The sequence below is a fragment of the Podarcis tiliguerta genome (assembly GCF_965153285.1).
Source record: "Podarcis tiliguerta genome assembly, chromosome: 2".
Classification (NCBI taxonomy): Eukaryota; Metazoa; Chordata; class Lepidosauria; order Squamata; family Lacertidae; genus Podarcis; species Podarcis tiliguerta.
In genome coordinates this window covers 115587360-115602172 of record NC_139535.1, presented here as the reverse complement: position 1 = coordinate 115602172, position 14813 = coordinate 115587360, and the positions used below count along the sequence as shown (strand labels likewise).

At 43.9% G+C, this 14813-nt stretch overlaps 2 protein-coding genes across 6 annotated transcripts in view; one reads left to right on the top strand and one right to left on the bottom strand.

The window, feature by feature from the left end:
* The window catches only part of LOC310671572 (retinol dehydrogenase 16-like), a 160254-nt gene that overhangs the window by 66927 nt on the left and 78514 nt on the right, over window positions 1-14813 (top strand). The gene's annotated exons all lie outside the window — the stretch shown is intronic.
* PRIM1 (DNA primase subunit 1) overlaps window positions 1-14813 on the bottom strand; it is an 85600-nt gene that overhangs the window by 35223 nt on the left and 35564 nt on the right. The gene's annotated exons all lie outside the window — the stretch shown is intronic.

The following is a 14813-nucleotide window of genomic DNA, read 5'->3' as shown; positions in this document are numbered from 1 at the left end:
CCATCCAACCTCCGCTTAAAACCCTCCAATGAAAGCGAGTCCACATCTTCCAAGGAAGCTTCTTAGACTGAATAAAGAAGAGGCATCCCCAAGTCTGCAAATGCCATGTAATCAATAACTTTTTTGGATCTGATGATTCCTTTACACTGACATGAATATACATTGTGTAAGCTAAGTAACTTGTACTAAACAGCAGACAGCGAGGCAGTTCATGTGTCTGGTGGAAACCAAACTGCAGTAGAATGGAAGCAGCTTTCTTCCTCCCACTTAAAGAAATAAAAGACAGAGAGAAACCAAAACTGACAGGTCTGTTCACTCCTAGCTTTTAGTGCGCCACTTTGTTTTCCTTCTGAACAGCTTTTTGCCTTACTAACTGGATATTGGGTAGAAATTCAACAGGCACAACTCTGCCCCAGTCTGGAGGTGCATGGAGAAAAGGGCTGCCCCCAGTAATGTTCCGTCTGTTGCGTAAAAAACACATGGCTTCTCAAGCTGCAATTCATGCAAGAGGCGGTGTGGGAACCGCAGGTGTAACCCTCAACTTCTCGTTTGTTTGTTTGTTTTATTCTGTGGCAGCCAGTCCTGACCTCACTGTAGAGACTGTGGTGAGGGGGGAAATTGGAAGTTTCTGCTTCTTCCATTCATCCCATTCCTCACACATAAAATTTGATCTTAATCTAATTAGTTCTTTGTTTTTAAAAAGCTTTCAGAATTTTCTAAAATACATTCAGGATATATTAATAATAGATCATATACTGTACTACATTTGCAAACAAATTCCTTCTCCAATAATTAATAAAAGTTCATTGCTGCACAGTGGTACCTCGGGTTAAGAACTTAATTCGTTCTGGAGGTCCGTTCTTACCCTGAAACTGTTCTTAACCTGAAGCACCACTTTAGCTAACGGGGCCTCCCGCTGCCGCTGCACCGCGGCCACATGATTTCTGTAACCTGAAGTGTCTGTAACCCAATGTACCACTGTATTGTTGCCTAACTCTTTTGGACCCTATGTCATGAGGTACTTTGGTAAAAGAAAAGAAAAGAAAAGAAAAGCATAGGCCAATTTATTTTCCTATTCTGTGATAGTAGTCACATTTTCTAATATTTGATACCTAGTAAAGAGGCACCTGCAGTAATTATATAAGATAATTAGAAAATATCGAGAGTTATTAAGATATTTGTCATAGGCAACTCAGAAGTCCTAAACTGCACACATGAACACCCCAATAGATCTTGCTCCCCAATTAGGTTTCTAGGGGAGCTCCAGAGCCCAGCGCAGGTCAGACATGGATCTGTCTTTCTTCCCTGTTCTCTATCTACTAGCCAGGTGAGGGGGGGGGGGCACATCACTTTCTGTATTTTTCACTCTTTAGGACGCACCCAACCATAGGATGCCCCTTCCATTTTCCTACCGCTTGTCAGCATTGCCCTAGAGCCAGTGCCACTAACTGGACTCATCCACTTCAGCCCAACTGGGTTAGGCGAGCTGGGTAGCACTTCCAGAGACCACCTTGAGCACAGGAACAGGTCAAAGTGCTGTGGACTCACAGCTTAGAGTTGTGAGCACCAGATTCACTTCCACAAGTAGACAGTCGTTGCACAGCAGAGTACAGCAGAGTCTAGCAGAGTATATAGACAACTCGGAGAGCAGCTCTGTAGAATATCTTTTTTATTCTATCTACAACTATTATACAACTATATACAGCTATATACAGAGCTAAATGAGCCTAAGCATAAATAAATGCTAAACCGCACTGAGTGTCTGCAGCTGCTCTTAGCAGCAACCTTATCTAAACACACAATCTCTCTCTAACACTCACTCTCTCCGACACACTGACTGACTGACTGACCGACTCACTGACTGACCGACTCACTGACCGACTCTTTGATGTGGTGCTGGAGAAGAATAAGTAGAGAGCGGAACACGCCTCCTCCTCTCTGCAGAATCAGCAGACTCCTCAGGAGATTATTGGATATGGGAGGGGTGAAATCTCCTCACCGTTTGGCTGAAGTGGCGCTGCGCAGCTCTCCCTCTCTGCGCTCTGGAGGCTTCAGGCGGCTATCCTTGAAGCCTTCGGAGCGCAGCGTGAGTTCCCGCTGTGCTCCAAAGGCTTCAGGTTCCTTTTGCTGAAGCCGGGAGAGCAAGACTCTCCTGGCTTCAGCGAAAGCAACGCGAAGCCTCCGAAGCACGGAGGGAGCGCTCCCTCTGCGCTTTGGAGGCTTCGCGTTGCTATTGCTGAAGCCATGCAGCCTGCATTCGCTCCATGGGACGCACAAACAGTTCCCTTTAATTTTTGGAGGGGGAAAAGTGCGTCCTATACAGCGAAAAATACGGTAGTTGTAGCTTTTGCAGGACGGCTCATTCTTTTGGGATGCTGATCATGGTGCTTAAGTGTCCAGCCATGGCCATTGTCTTGCAATTGCCTAGAAAAAGGGAATGGTTTGGAAAACTTGTTCTCATGCTTTCTACTCCCACTGATACAGAAGCCCAAGAACCGGAAGGGGCCCAGGGCATCATGCAGTCTGACCCCCCTCAAACCTACATCAATGTTCACTGGATTGATTTCAGCAGCAATTGTCACTCCCATTACCATTTTTGTCGGACTTCTCCAACATCCTTACTTGCAACAGGCTCTCCTAGTCGACTGGAACATGAGGAACTCAGAGTAGCAAATCTCAGCAGCTGCTTTCTGACTCCAGCCTTGGCCACCTTTCTTTTTACCCTTTACACCGCAGGACATCTCACATTTCTGAACTTCACAATGCAAGAGAGAATATATTTCAGAGCACCAGATGCTGGCAACAAATGAGAGAGCCTTCCTGCTCTGCTTTCTGACTCACCGATTTATTAAAACAGCAAGTAGATAAAGAAGAGCAGTATAACCCTATAACATCCGCTTAGAGATAAGGAACCCTGCGATCAAATGTAGTGCAAACTCAGCATCAGCATCTACTTTTGAAGGCTTTTATTCCCACCCCCCCGGCCCAAGGCAAAAATGTTTCTGAGCCTATAAGAGGTGCACAGGAAGAAGAAATTCAACTAATGAATTACTAGCTTGACATAAAGTTCTTTTAAGCACAGTATAGAGGTTACTGGAGATTACTAACTGGTGCAATGAAAGTGACTGACCTGCAGTTGATTAGAGGAAGGGCTCCTAGCTTCAGCTGAGTGGCAGACAGAACGCAGGTGGCTTTTGCTTGTAAAATAATGCATCTGCCTGCTCCAACTTGTCCATAGAGTGCCTGCAGCTGCCCACCTTTCACGCCATTGGCTACAGTCAGTTTCTCACATCTGGCCTGGCCAATGGAGGCGGTGGAATGTAAGAACCTTTCTAGGCTAACTGGGAAATCTGTTGGTAAAGGGAACACCCTCCTTCTGTAGACCTTCATGTGCCAAATCCAGCCATTTCCCCTCTGTTCCATCCATCCATCCATAAGTTTCCTTTCTCTTTCTCTCTTTGTTTTTGTTTAGATAGTTTCTTTTCTTTTATTGTATTATGAAAAAGCTTGAATAAAGCATTGTTAAATGACTAAGGAATTGGTAGCCATCAGAGCCTGAAGTCCTTTTCCTGCTGCCCAGCAGTTCTCCCATTCCTTTTTTTAAAAAAATAATATTTATTGATTTTCCAATAACATAACACCAATACAAACAAATCCACAAAAAGAAAAGAAAGAAGAAAAGAGTAATAAAAAGAGAAAAAAAAGAAAAAAATTGAACAAAAGGAGAAACCCAACTAAGAAGAGACCCTCCTCCCCCTTTCCCAAAGAACAAACACAAAAACACCCAAACAACACAAAATTTCAAATTGCTTCTTTTTTGACTTGTTTCCTCGACCTCCTCCCCCCTCCCTCTTTGTATACCAGTTTTTAATCTAGTCGGCAAATTCCCTCCAACTTTTACTGCTTTTTCACTTATTTACTTTTACCCCTTTTAAAAAGAGAAATAACAATAGAAAAAAGAGAATTAGTCTTAAATCTTCTAATCTTATACCCTATAATAATATACCCTTATATCCTAATATTTCCTCTTCCTTATCTTAATCCCTAGAACCAAATAGATTCCTTCTATCGTCCCCCAAAAATGCTTAATCAAACCATATTGCATTAAATTTACTTTAAAATTTCCAATTTATCCCACCATCTCTTTCCCCCGGTTTCGGATACTGCCAGTCCTTTTTACAATTTTTAGAGTCTTTCCAATCCATAAAGTCAATCAATCAGCCAGGCTGTCTTATATCCGAGGCCTTTAAATCATCTTCCTGGCCTGTCTGCAGAGTCTTTTTCAAGCCTAAAATTAAGTCCCAAAATACTTTCCCCTCAACGTCTCCTTTAACCTTCTTGGGCAAGCTTGTCCAAAGTCTATAATTCCTCTTGTAGACCAAAAAATTGTCCAAAGCTTGCTCCACACTCTCTTTGAAGTTGCTATATTTCACTTCTTCAAACTTTCTCAAAGTGCCATTCTCCAAAATATACTTTATCCAACCTGATTCACTCCACAGACGATTTCTCTTGCAGAGAGCCTGTTCTGTCTGATCCATATTCTTCTCAGATATCCATCCTTGTTGAGTTGATTCCATTTCTTGAGCCGGGTTTACTAATTTTTTTGCTTGTTGAGCCAAGCTGTGTACATTTTCCTTCAAATCAAAGATACCAAATTCCAAAATAGACAGTTTTTTTGAAATTGTTCAAATAGAGCTGTTATTTTTTCTGCCATGTTCCCAAGCCTGATCTTTCAATGTTATCTTGTTGCCAAGGTCAGTTAGTTGTTTTCAGTCTGCAGGATTGCAGCCTATGTGGGGATTTCCATCCAAAAGTATTAACAATATAGCAATCCAATATGCGTTTCTGTAGCAGTCCACAACAGTCTGTTACAGTTTCCTTTGGTTGTTTTTCATCCACCTTTCAATAACACATAGTTCAGCTCCTTTTTTCCTTTCCAAAAAAAAAAGACAAAGAAAATTCAATACTCCCTTAATCCGTTCCTTCTTGATAGTTGTTTTCTAGTTGTAAGAATTCTTTTTCTCCCTTTGGCAGCCCGGTCCCGGGCTCGAGACGGTAGAAAATAAAGTCAAATTACACTGCTCTGCAGGGCTATAAACTGTTGAAACAATCTCCCCCTCTTCCCCTGCTTCCGAGGGGGGGGGTTTAAAAGACTTAGGTGACAGATTTATTTCTTTACAAAGCACTTTTTAAAGGCTCCAGTTTTCTCACTTTTGCCTTGATCTTTCTACAAAGTGGAAGGTGGGCTTCCTGTTTTAACCTTCCATCTACTACCGAATTCCAATAATTTGTAATCCAATTTTCGTTACTTACGAAAGTTTCTTTGAACCAAATGTCCACAGGAAAAGTTGGCGCTTCCTGACAGCAGCTGTGCGGCTTCGCTCCCCCGAAAGCAGCGATCGATCCAAAGTGCCGTGCCGCTCACCCCACGTCGCTCCGGAGCCCAGAAACCAGGTCTCCCCGTGAGTAGGGGAGGCGCTAATGGCACCAGCCGGATCCCAAGCCCACGGTCTTCCTCCGACCGTGGTTTTTTGCGGGTCTCCATCTCGCCGTAGGCAGTCAGACCCTTCCTTTCGGTGAGCGGTCCCCTCCGAGACGGAGGAAATCCGCCATTGCCAGGCGCGCTCAACCCGGAAGCGTCCCCAGTTCTCCCATTCCTGACTGAGTGGCTCCAGGTGGAGGGATATAATTATTATGTGCACTGAATATTAGAGTCTGGGAACTGATGGAGATACAAGGTAATCTCCATACCTTTACCTTTAATCCCTCTTCTATACTTGCCACTAGACACTCCATTTATCAGCAGATGTTGGGAGGAAATAGAATTTATCTTTTTGATTTTTATCATAGTAAGCTTCAACTCTCTGAATATTGTTGTGAGTTTGTGCTTCTGCTGCTGCTGGTGAGGCTGTGCTCCCGAGTCCTTTCTAATTCCTGGATCCAGCAAGGATTCAATTGTTGGAATAGCTACGCTATGTGAGCCAATAAGTTAGTTAGTTAATGGCCCCTAAGTACGGGTCACTATGGTAACAAAGGATAGTGGCTTTGTGCCAGAGGACAAATGGATGGACCCCCCTCCCTCAGCGGGGGGCTGGGGAGAAGAGCAAGGACCAGAGGTGTGTGAGAGAGCTGGGCCAGAAGCAGGCAGAAGCCAGAGAGCAAGAGACATGCTTGACTTCTCTTTGAATCCAACACTGTGGCTATGGCCAAAGCAAGGCCTTCTTGGGTGTTAATGTTGTGAGCCCCTCCATAGTAGACTCAGGTTGCATATATGTGTAAGCCATATATCATAGAGACACCACGGTCCCTACTGTGCCTCATTTCAAGGAAACCAAATCCTGGGTGAGCCCCTGGAGTCTCACACCGCTCAGAGTTTGAGGTGGAAGGCAACAATAGCAGCTGATGAGATCAGGGATTGAATGGGCTAAATGTTAAGAAAATCACGTACGTTTGTTAACTAACCAGAGGTGCAGGAGGGGGCTACTAAATCTTTTAAACCGTTTGATTCCCTAATAAGAGGGCGCTTAGGTAATGGTGTGATTTCCACTACATATTCCCTCTTATTAAACCTCCGAATTTTCTCCCCTCTCCTCACTGAAAACAGTCTGGGAGACTGTCTAGAAGACAGTCTGTATCTGCCACCATCTTGGAGAACACCCTGAAGTTAGTGCAGCTACAATATTTAACCCTGGTGCAACTGGCCCAAATAATTAGATGCTCCCCCCCGGGCTGGAGGGGGTGTCTTGACAGGGGAACTTATTTCTACATCTGTTGGAACTGCATATTTGCCAATTAATTTTTATTTATTTTCAAATTTATAGCACATCAAAACCAAATTGAAATTAATTTAAAACATTTTTTTTCAAAACTGGTTTCGCAGTCTCTCAGATATAGTCCAATTCTTCCCCTTTTACATATTGCTTATTTTACAAATTTATCTCCAATTAACATCATCTTTTTTAGCAAATTCCTCATTCCTCAGCTGTCCCTTTACCAACTCTTTCAAATAGATAAATTTGCTTGACCACAAATTTGTACCTAAGTTTTGGAGATGAGTTTTACACACACAAAATCTGAGACTGTAGGAAGATGAGTTAACCTCAGATGCCCAACTATGTTGGTTATCAATATTTGAAGATGGCAATACATCATTAGTGAACAAAACTGTTATATTTGCTGGTTGCAGCCAGACTGACCATCTGGTAGGGATGGAGAAATATGAGGCTTTCTCCTTAACATCTGGTTTAATAAATCCCTGCATATTGCAGTTTCGGGGGGGAACAACTCATTTGATACATGTTTCTGTCGCACAGCGTAAATTAATAATGCAGAGTCTTTTTCAGTAAAGGAATAAAAGCTTTACTGAGTTAAAATAAACTTGTTTGCCAATAACACCATAGTGAACAGAAGATTCAACTAGCTTCAGAGCATACACAGAGTTTCCATTGAGCACAGGCTTTACAGAGCACAGGCTCCACCACACACACAGAGACACAGACACTAAGTCACTGAGTCTGCCTGCAAGCAGATGCAATACTTATACAGAGAATGAATCATCCTCAAGATGAGTCACAGTGATTCAGCATGCTAAATAATTCTGCAGCTTTACAACATTTCACAACATTTCTAGACTCCTTTACTGCTTCCTTTACTGCTTCTGCTCTCAAATACCTTTGTCACATGATTGTTTCATGATACATGCTAAACCAATGGATTACAGTGGTACCTCGGGTTACAGACGCTTCAGGTTACAGACTCTGCTAACCCGGAAATAGTACGTCCGGTTAAGAACTTTGCTTCAGGTTGAGAAAAGAAATCATGCTCCGGCGGCACGGCGGCAGCGGGAGGCCCCATTAGCTAAAGTGGTGCTTCAGGGTAAGAACAGTTTCAGGTTAAGAATGGACCTCCGGAACGAATTAAGTTCTTAATCCGAGATACCACTGTATGTCACTATATAGGGGATGTTTTTGATGTCTATAAAAAACACTGGAGCGATCCTACCACAATTTATTTTCTTTAATAAATGTGAATACTCATTCACTATAAATGTGAATACTCATTACTATTAGCCCTCTTTGCTTCCACGAAAATAAAATTCCAATTTTCTTGATCAATCTTGGATTGAACCTTCCTATGTTTCAAAGTAATATCTAATTATGAATGGTGGATCTATAATAGTAAGTTGCCTCTTGGTTCTTTACTTTGCTGTATTGTATGTTTTGATTATTCTATAGTCACTATTTTAAAACAACAACAACCCTATATTGCTTGAGTTGGTTTAGGCCAAATGCGGCTCATCACGAAGTCAGCGATGGACGTTGGAAAGTAAGAGGCAGGAAGGTAGAAGAGCTTTGCATCCCATCCTGCAGAGTAGCGAGTGCGAGGGGAGCAGGATGTCAGGGCATGTTCTATGCAGTCGGTGACCAGGTGAAGGTTGTCGCTGCCAGCCTTTTGGAGATATTCGCCTATTTTGCAACCTGTTTGTGAGAAATACAAAGCAAAAGAAACATTATCCTTGCAACAGCCTAGGTGGCACCTAGAATCTTTTGGAAGCTGAAGGTGTAGATTAGGTACATAAAATGATGTACCAATGGTATCTAACTCCGGTGAAATTATTTAGACGGTATAAAGGTGTTTGAAATGTTTGTTGGAAGTGTGAAAAATATGCAGTCCCATTTTGTCATGCTTGGTGGACTTGTAAAAATGCCAAGAAATATTGGATTCAAATACATACATTGATGCAAACATTTTAAAGTATCACATTCAATTGCCATCAGAACTTTTCCAGTTAGGAATAATGGGTAACGCTTATTTTGCAACCTGTTTGTGAAGCAAAAGAAACATTATCCTTGCAATAGCCTAGGTGGCACCTAGAATCTTTTGGAAGCTGAAGGTATAGCTGCATAAAATGATGTACCAATGGTACCGTATTTTTCGCTTTATAGGACGCACCCGACCATAGGACTCACCTTGTTTTAGAGGGGGAGAACAAGAAATCCCCCCCTCTGCTCAGCACCCCTTCAGCAAAGCGGCAGGAGATATGGAGCCCCTTTCATTTCTCCTCCCGTGTGATGGCCTGGGAATCTGATTCAGAAGCTGAACCTGAGGAATCCCAGCCTGCCCAGGAATCCCCGCCTCCAGGGCCGGCTGAGCCAGGGCAGGGGCTTGAACCTAAGGGCCTTCACCTGTGCTGGATCCTCAGGAGCAGACACCTGCTGAATCCGCTCTGGCTCTGGGGGTGATCGAGGACCCATTGCCTGCAAGTGCTCCTCTCCCAGCCCTGTCAGGGGAAGGTGAGGTTGCCTCTGGGTCCAGTAACCCTCCAGCCTCTCCTGAGCTAGAGATGCTCAGGGCAGAGAGGCAGAGGGAACTAGGTTCTCGCAGGAGGAGTGCTCGCCTCCAGGCCAGGAGAGGCGAGTCACCTGTGGACCGGGCCCGCCCTATGCCTCAGAAGAGATAAAGACCAGCCCGCCCAGTCCCAGGTTGCGGGAACAACATCGTTGGTTACCTATTCCACCCGGCACCCTGTCCTGCTTTCTGCCAGAGTTCCTGACCATGGCCAACTCCCTGCCTTGGACCCCGCTTCAGCCTCGGACTGGACACGGACCATGCCACATGGTAACCCCCCCCAGGACCAGCACATCCCGCTTCGCTGAAGGGGCGCTGCGTAGCTCTCCCTCTCTGCTGAAGCCAGGAGAGTCTTGCTCTCCCGGCTTCAGCAAAAGGAACCCAAAGCTTTCAGAGAGCAGCGTGAGTTCCCGCTGCACTCCAAAGGCTTCAGGTGGCTATCCCTGAAGCCTGGAGAGCGAGAGGGGTCGGTGCGCACTGACCCCTCTCGCTCTCCAGGCTTCAGCGAAAGCAACGCGAAGCCTCCGAAGCGCAGAGAGAGCGCTCCCTCTGCGCTCCAGAGGCTTCGCTGAAGCCAAGGAGCCTGCATTCGCTCCATAGGACACACACACATATTTCCCCTTAATTTTTGGAGGGGGAAAAGTGCGTCCTATAGAGCAAAAAATACGATATTTAGACTGCAGAAAGGTGTTTGAAAGGTTTGTTGGAAGTGTGAAAAATATGAAGACCCATTTTGTCATGCTTGGTGGACTTGTAAAAATGAAATATTGGATTCAAATACATACATTGATGCAGAACATTTTAAAGTTTCACATTCAATTGATGTTGGAACTTTTCCAGCTAGGAATAATGGATAGACAATTAGAAAAAGACTGCAGAACATTATTTCAATACATGATCACAGTGGCAATACTCTTCTATGCTCAAAGATTGAAAGATTCACCATTATCTACCATGAGGGAATGGGTGTAAAAAATATTGGATTTAGCTGAGATGGTAAAGTTGACGTGTTTAATAAGAGAATCATCATTGTCACTATTTATTAAAGATTGGAAACTCCTTATACACTTTTTTGAATGAAAAAGAAAATGAACTTATGATGATATCTGGGTTTGAGGACTAATGGAAATATTGGTTTATAGAAAGTGGAATCATTGGGTGTCATCTTGGAGCGGATGTTTTGAATAATCTTCTATATATAGCTGACAGACAAAGAATTCAGAAGTTCTCTTTTTTCTTTTTCTTCCTTTTGATTTATGTTTCTAATTTAGATTAGTTTTTGCCATTGATAACAAGATATTTGATATTAACCTTTGTATATTTTCTTTCAAAGTTTCATACAAAATTTTGAAAAAAGAAATTTCAGTCAGGGATGGCTCAGCTTGTCAATTTTAGATTCTGTTTGTCATTTCTTCAACCTTTAAGTTCAGTTCTCCACATTTCAGTTTGTGGTTTGAAAATTCTCACAAAACCTTACCAGCATTTTAGTGCCAATTTCTCTTAATATTTTTATATGCAATTTTCCACAAGAGACACATTTTTGCAAACAGCTTTCTCTAACACAGAGTATTCTTGTATGCTAGCTTCACTTTTGATACATACTTCCTACTAATGTATTGTTATAGATATAGCTAAGCCCTAGAAATTAATAAATACCAGGGTTTTGCTTAATTGGGATATGGATTGGACTTGGCGAGACTTTTTGGGGGAGTGCAAAGTTGCTGAGAGGGGCAGACACCAGGCTTTTGTAACAGTATGTATTTTTGTACACATTATTGTTTGTGGAAAGTGCATTACTAAATTTACATGAGTCTGATTTTTGGTTCATGTGTTGTTTCATTGATTCATGTGTTGTTTTGTTAAGTGTGGACCAGGTAGCTTTCATACCAAACTGAGTTTCTCCCCCAGGTCTACTCACATTGCTCAAAGTACTTCTGCCCATAGCATTCCTTGAGGTCAGAAGGTAACCGGCTCCATATAGGTTCGTAGGACTCAGCTGTTTTTGACTGTATGGCTGTCTTGAAACTACCTGGTTCAACAATGCTGACTTTGATTCCAAAAGGATGGAGCTCTCTTCTAAATGAGGGAGGAAAAGTCAAGAAACATCATTTCCTACTGAAGACTAAAATATAGTGGGTTGTTTGACTGCTAGGAAAGGTCCCGGGCATGCAAAACAAATTAAGCGCCTGGGGATTCTGGGGGAGCAGGGCTGCCAGGCCTGGCAGAGGGCAGAGTCAGCCAAGCTGGTGGTGCTGCAGCCTTGCGAGAGGGAGGGGTCCTCAGCAGGAGCGGGTGGGGTCTGCGCCAGGGTCACCCAGCCACCCAGGCCTGCCCTCTGCCTGCCTTCTTAGCTGGTTGCTCTACTCTCTCATCCTTTTTCCTGGCATGTGCCTGAGTGCTGCACACCTTGGCCATGTGCCAATTAGGGGGTGTTCTTTTCTGGACGGAAGCTTAATTTTTGCAAATTTCTTCAGTGAGGGGTCTTAAAAGTATGAGTTTGGGTTTGGGAAATTCAAATCTGCTGTTACTGTTTTGATTTGGCAACATTTAGCTTGGTAAACCTACATTTTATTAAAAAGCACATCAGCTGCTCTCAGCAAATCATAGAATTTTTATTTTGCCTTTTGTAAAGGTCAGGTAATTAATGCTTAATAGTAGTAATAATAATAATAATAACAACAACATAGCTGCAAGTCCTTGGCAATCATTTTTAATGATTTCTATGCAATTTCACACGTTTTACTTACCAATCAAAACTAAATGGTATCAATTTAAGCCAAATATCTTTTGAATTCCCAAGTCATGTTACAACTTTTAGCACCCCCATTTTTGGAATTTGAAAGGTGAAAAATTGAACATGTCCTAATTGTGCCAGGCTCTCTGGCAGGGACCCTGCAGCCCCTTGATGGCCCTGTGTGGATTCCGGCAGAGACCACAAGGTGGTGCAGGCAGCAGTAGTGATGGAGAAGGAGGCAGCAAGCCCTTCTGTAACCCAGCCTGCCCCTTCTGGTGCCCCCCCCCCATGTCAAGGAAGAGTTAGAAGTTTTCAGTTTATCAGAGGGAGAAAGCATTCCCCAAGGGGGGAGGGAGAGCAGTGAACCTAATAGAAGGGAGCAAGAGGAACAACAGGGAGGGACTGGCTGTTCACAGGAAAGGCAAGGGTTAAGTTCTAGCTGAGATTCAGAGGAGAGGAGATACAGGCCAGCTCTAGCCAGGAGGTTAGAAAAAAGAGCGGGAAAACGAAGGGAGAGGCGCCTTCGCCATTTTGAGGGTGGCTGGTCATGGAGAAGCAGAGCTCAGAAGGTATCTGAAAGAAGTGACTCTGAGGAATAACATTTAAGAACTGTTTATAAGATTGTTTTGTTAATACACAATAAAAAGTTTTATAAAGAACAAGAAGCATTTGTGTGGTGATCTGAAGAGGACAACGACCAGTCCTGACAGAATACCTTCTGCTCTGCGCCTATTCACTATACGTAAAGAAGGAGAAGCCAAAATGGAGGGAGCTGTGGCGCCAGTTGGGCAAGGAGAAACCCCAGCACTCCAGCTAACATTACAGGACTTATGGCAACAGAACTTACAGTTGAAAAGTCAAGTCGACGTACTGTCAGCAGCACTGGGAGAACAAAGAACCATGCTGCAAGCGATGTGTGGAGATAGAGTGAGTAAAACATTTACTGTACGTCCGCGTAGCTTCAAGGGAGAAAGCTCTGAATACATGGCTTTCAAGACAGAAATTTCTTACATAATTGAGATAAAGGATAAAGAATTTCAATCTGAGCAAGAGAAGGTTGCTTATGTGATTAATTTCTTGGAAGGGAGGGCTAAGGACTGTGTTATACCCCTAATATCTCGAAGGGATGCCGCCCTAGGAAATCTACAAATGTTTCTGCAGTATCTAGACACGATTTTCTTAGACCCTGAGCATGAAGTAACCACAGCTAGGCAGCTGTTGAGAATGAGACAAGGAAAAGACACTGTGGGAGTTTATTGGTCCAACTTTAGTTTGCTGGTGCAGAAATTAAAATGGGATCTGAATTCCCCAACAGTTGCAGCCCTTTTTAGGGAAGGACTGAATAATGAGATTTTAGACCAATTGGCCCAAATGCCAGAACCTAGTTCCTTGGATTCTCTGGTTCGAACGTGCCTGCAATTGAGCCTACGTGTGGATCGGAGGGCTAATGAAAGGAAGGAACAATGGCGACCACGGTGGCGGGAAAACAATATTATTGAAAGTACAGAGAGCAGAGCGGGCAACATGCCAGGACGAGAGCGGCCAGAGCCCATGGAATTAGGAGCAGCCAGACCCCTCCCAGTTACTACCTCTTCCATGGTAAGAGGAAATGCAGGGAGAGGAAGAGACATGAGGCGTTGCTTCGTCTGTGGAAAACCAGGGCATCTAGCACGACAATGTCGCAATCGTAAAGGATGGGAGTCTCTATCTGGAGCAGACATGGGAGAAGACAATTGCCCAAAGGAACTGCATCAGGGAAACGAATGTCCCCGGCTGGAAATGGGAGCTTGCAGCCGGGTGGAGAAGCAATAGAAGGCTCTCACGCAGAACCACCTATCCCAGGACTAACGGTGAAGGTGCAACTACAACTACCCAATGGACACAGGGTCCAGGTAGAGGCGCTGTTAGACTCAGGAGCGTCAGCAGATTTCATAGACCAGAAATTGGTACAGGAACACAAAATCGCTTTGTTACCTTTGAATTTCCCACTGCGAGTGAAAACAATTGACGGCAGACCGCTACTGTCAGGAGAAGTGACTTATGAGACTCCACCAATGAGAATGGATATGGGTCATCACTCAGAGACCAGGGCATTTCATGTGACCAAACTAGCTGGACACCCGATGGTGCTGGGCATGAGTTGGCTCAATCGTCACAATCCGGTGATTGCCTGGCATCAAAGGTCTTTGGTTTTTGGTTCGATCTATTGTATGACACATTGTTTGGGGCAAAAGGGAAAAATCTCAGTGGAAGTAATGGGAACAGAGGTAGAAGGGAAGTTGATGGGGAATGAAAGTGAGATTCCATCACAATATATTGCTTATCGGGATGTTTTTTGTGAAAAAGAAGCGGATAAACTTCCACCACATAGACCCTATGATTGCAAGATAGATCTAGTCCCTGGGGCACAGTTGCCACCAAGCAAGATATATGCCATGTCGGAAGTAGAATCTGCAGCATTGAGGGAGTTCCTGCAAAAGAATTTGCAGAGAGGTTTTATTAGAGAGTCCACAGCCTCGGGGGGTGCTCCCGTCTTTTTTGTCAAAAAGAAAGGGGAGGAAGGGGCACCGAGATTAGTATGTGACTTCAGAATCCTTAACAGCCAAATGAAGCCTCGCGTGTGCCCACTGCCACGTATAGATGACCTCTTAGAGAGAGTAAGGTCAGCCAAAGTCTTTACCAAGCTTGATCTACGAGGAGCATATAATCTGATAAGGGTCAGAGAAGGGGA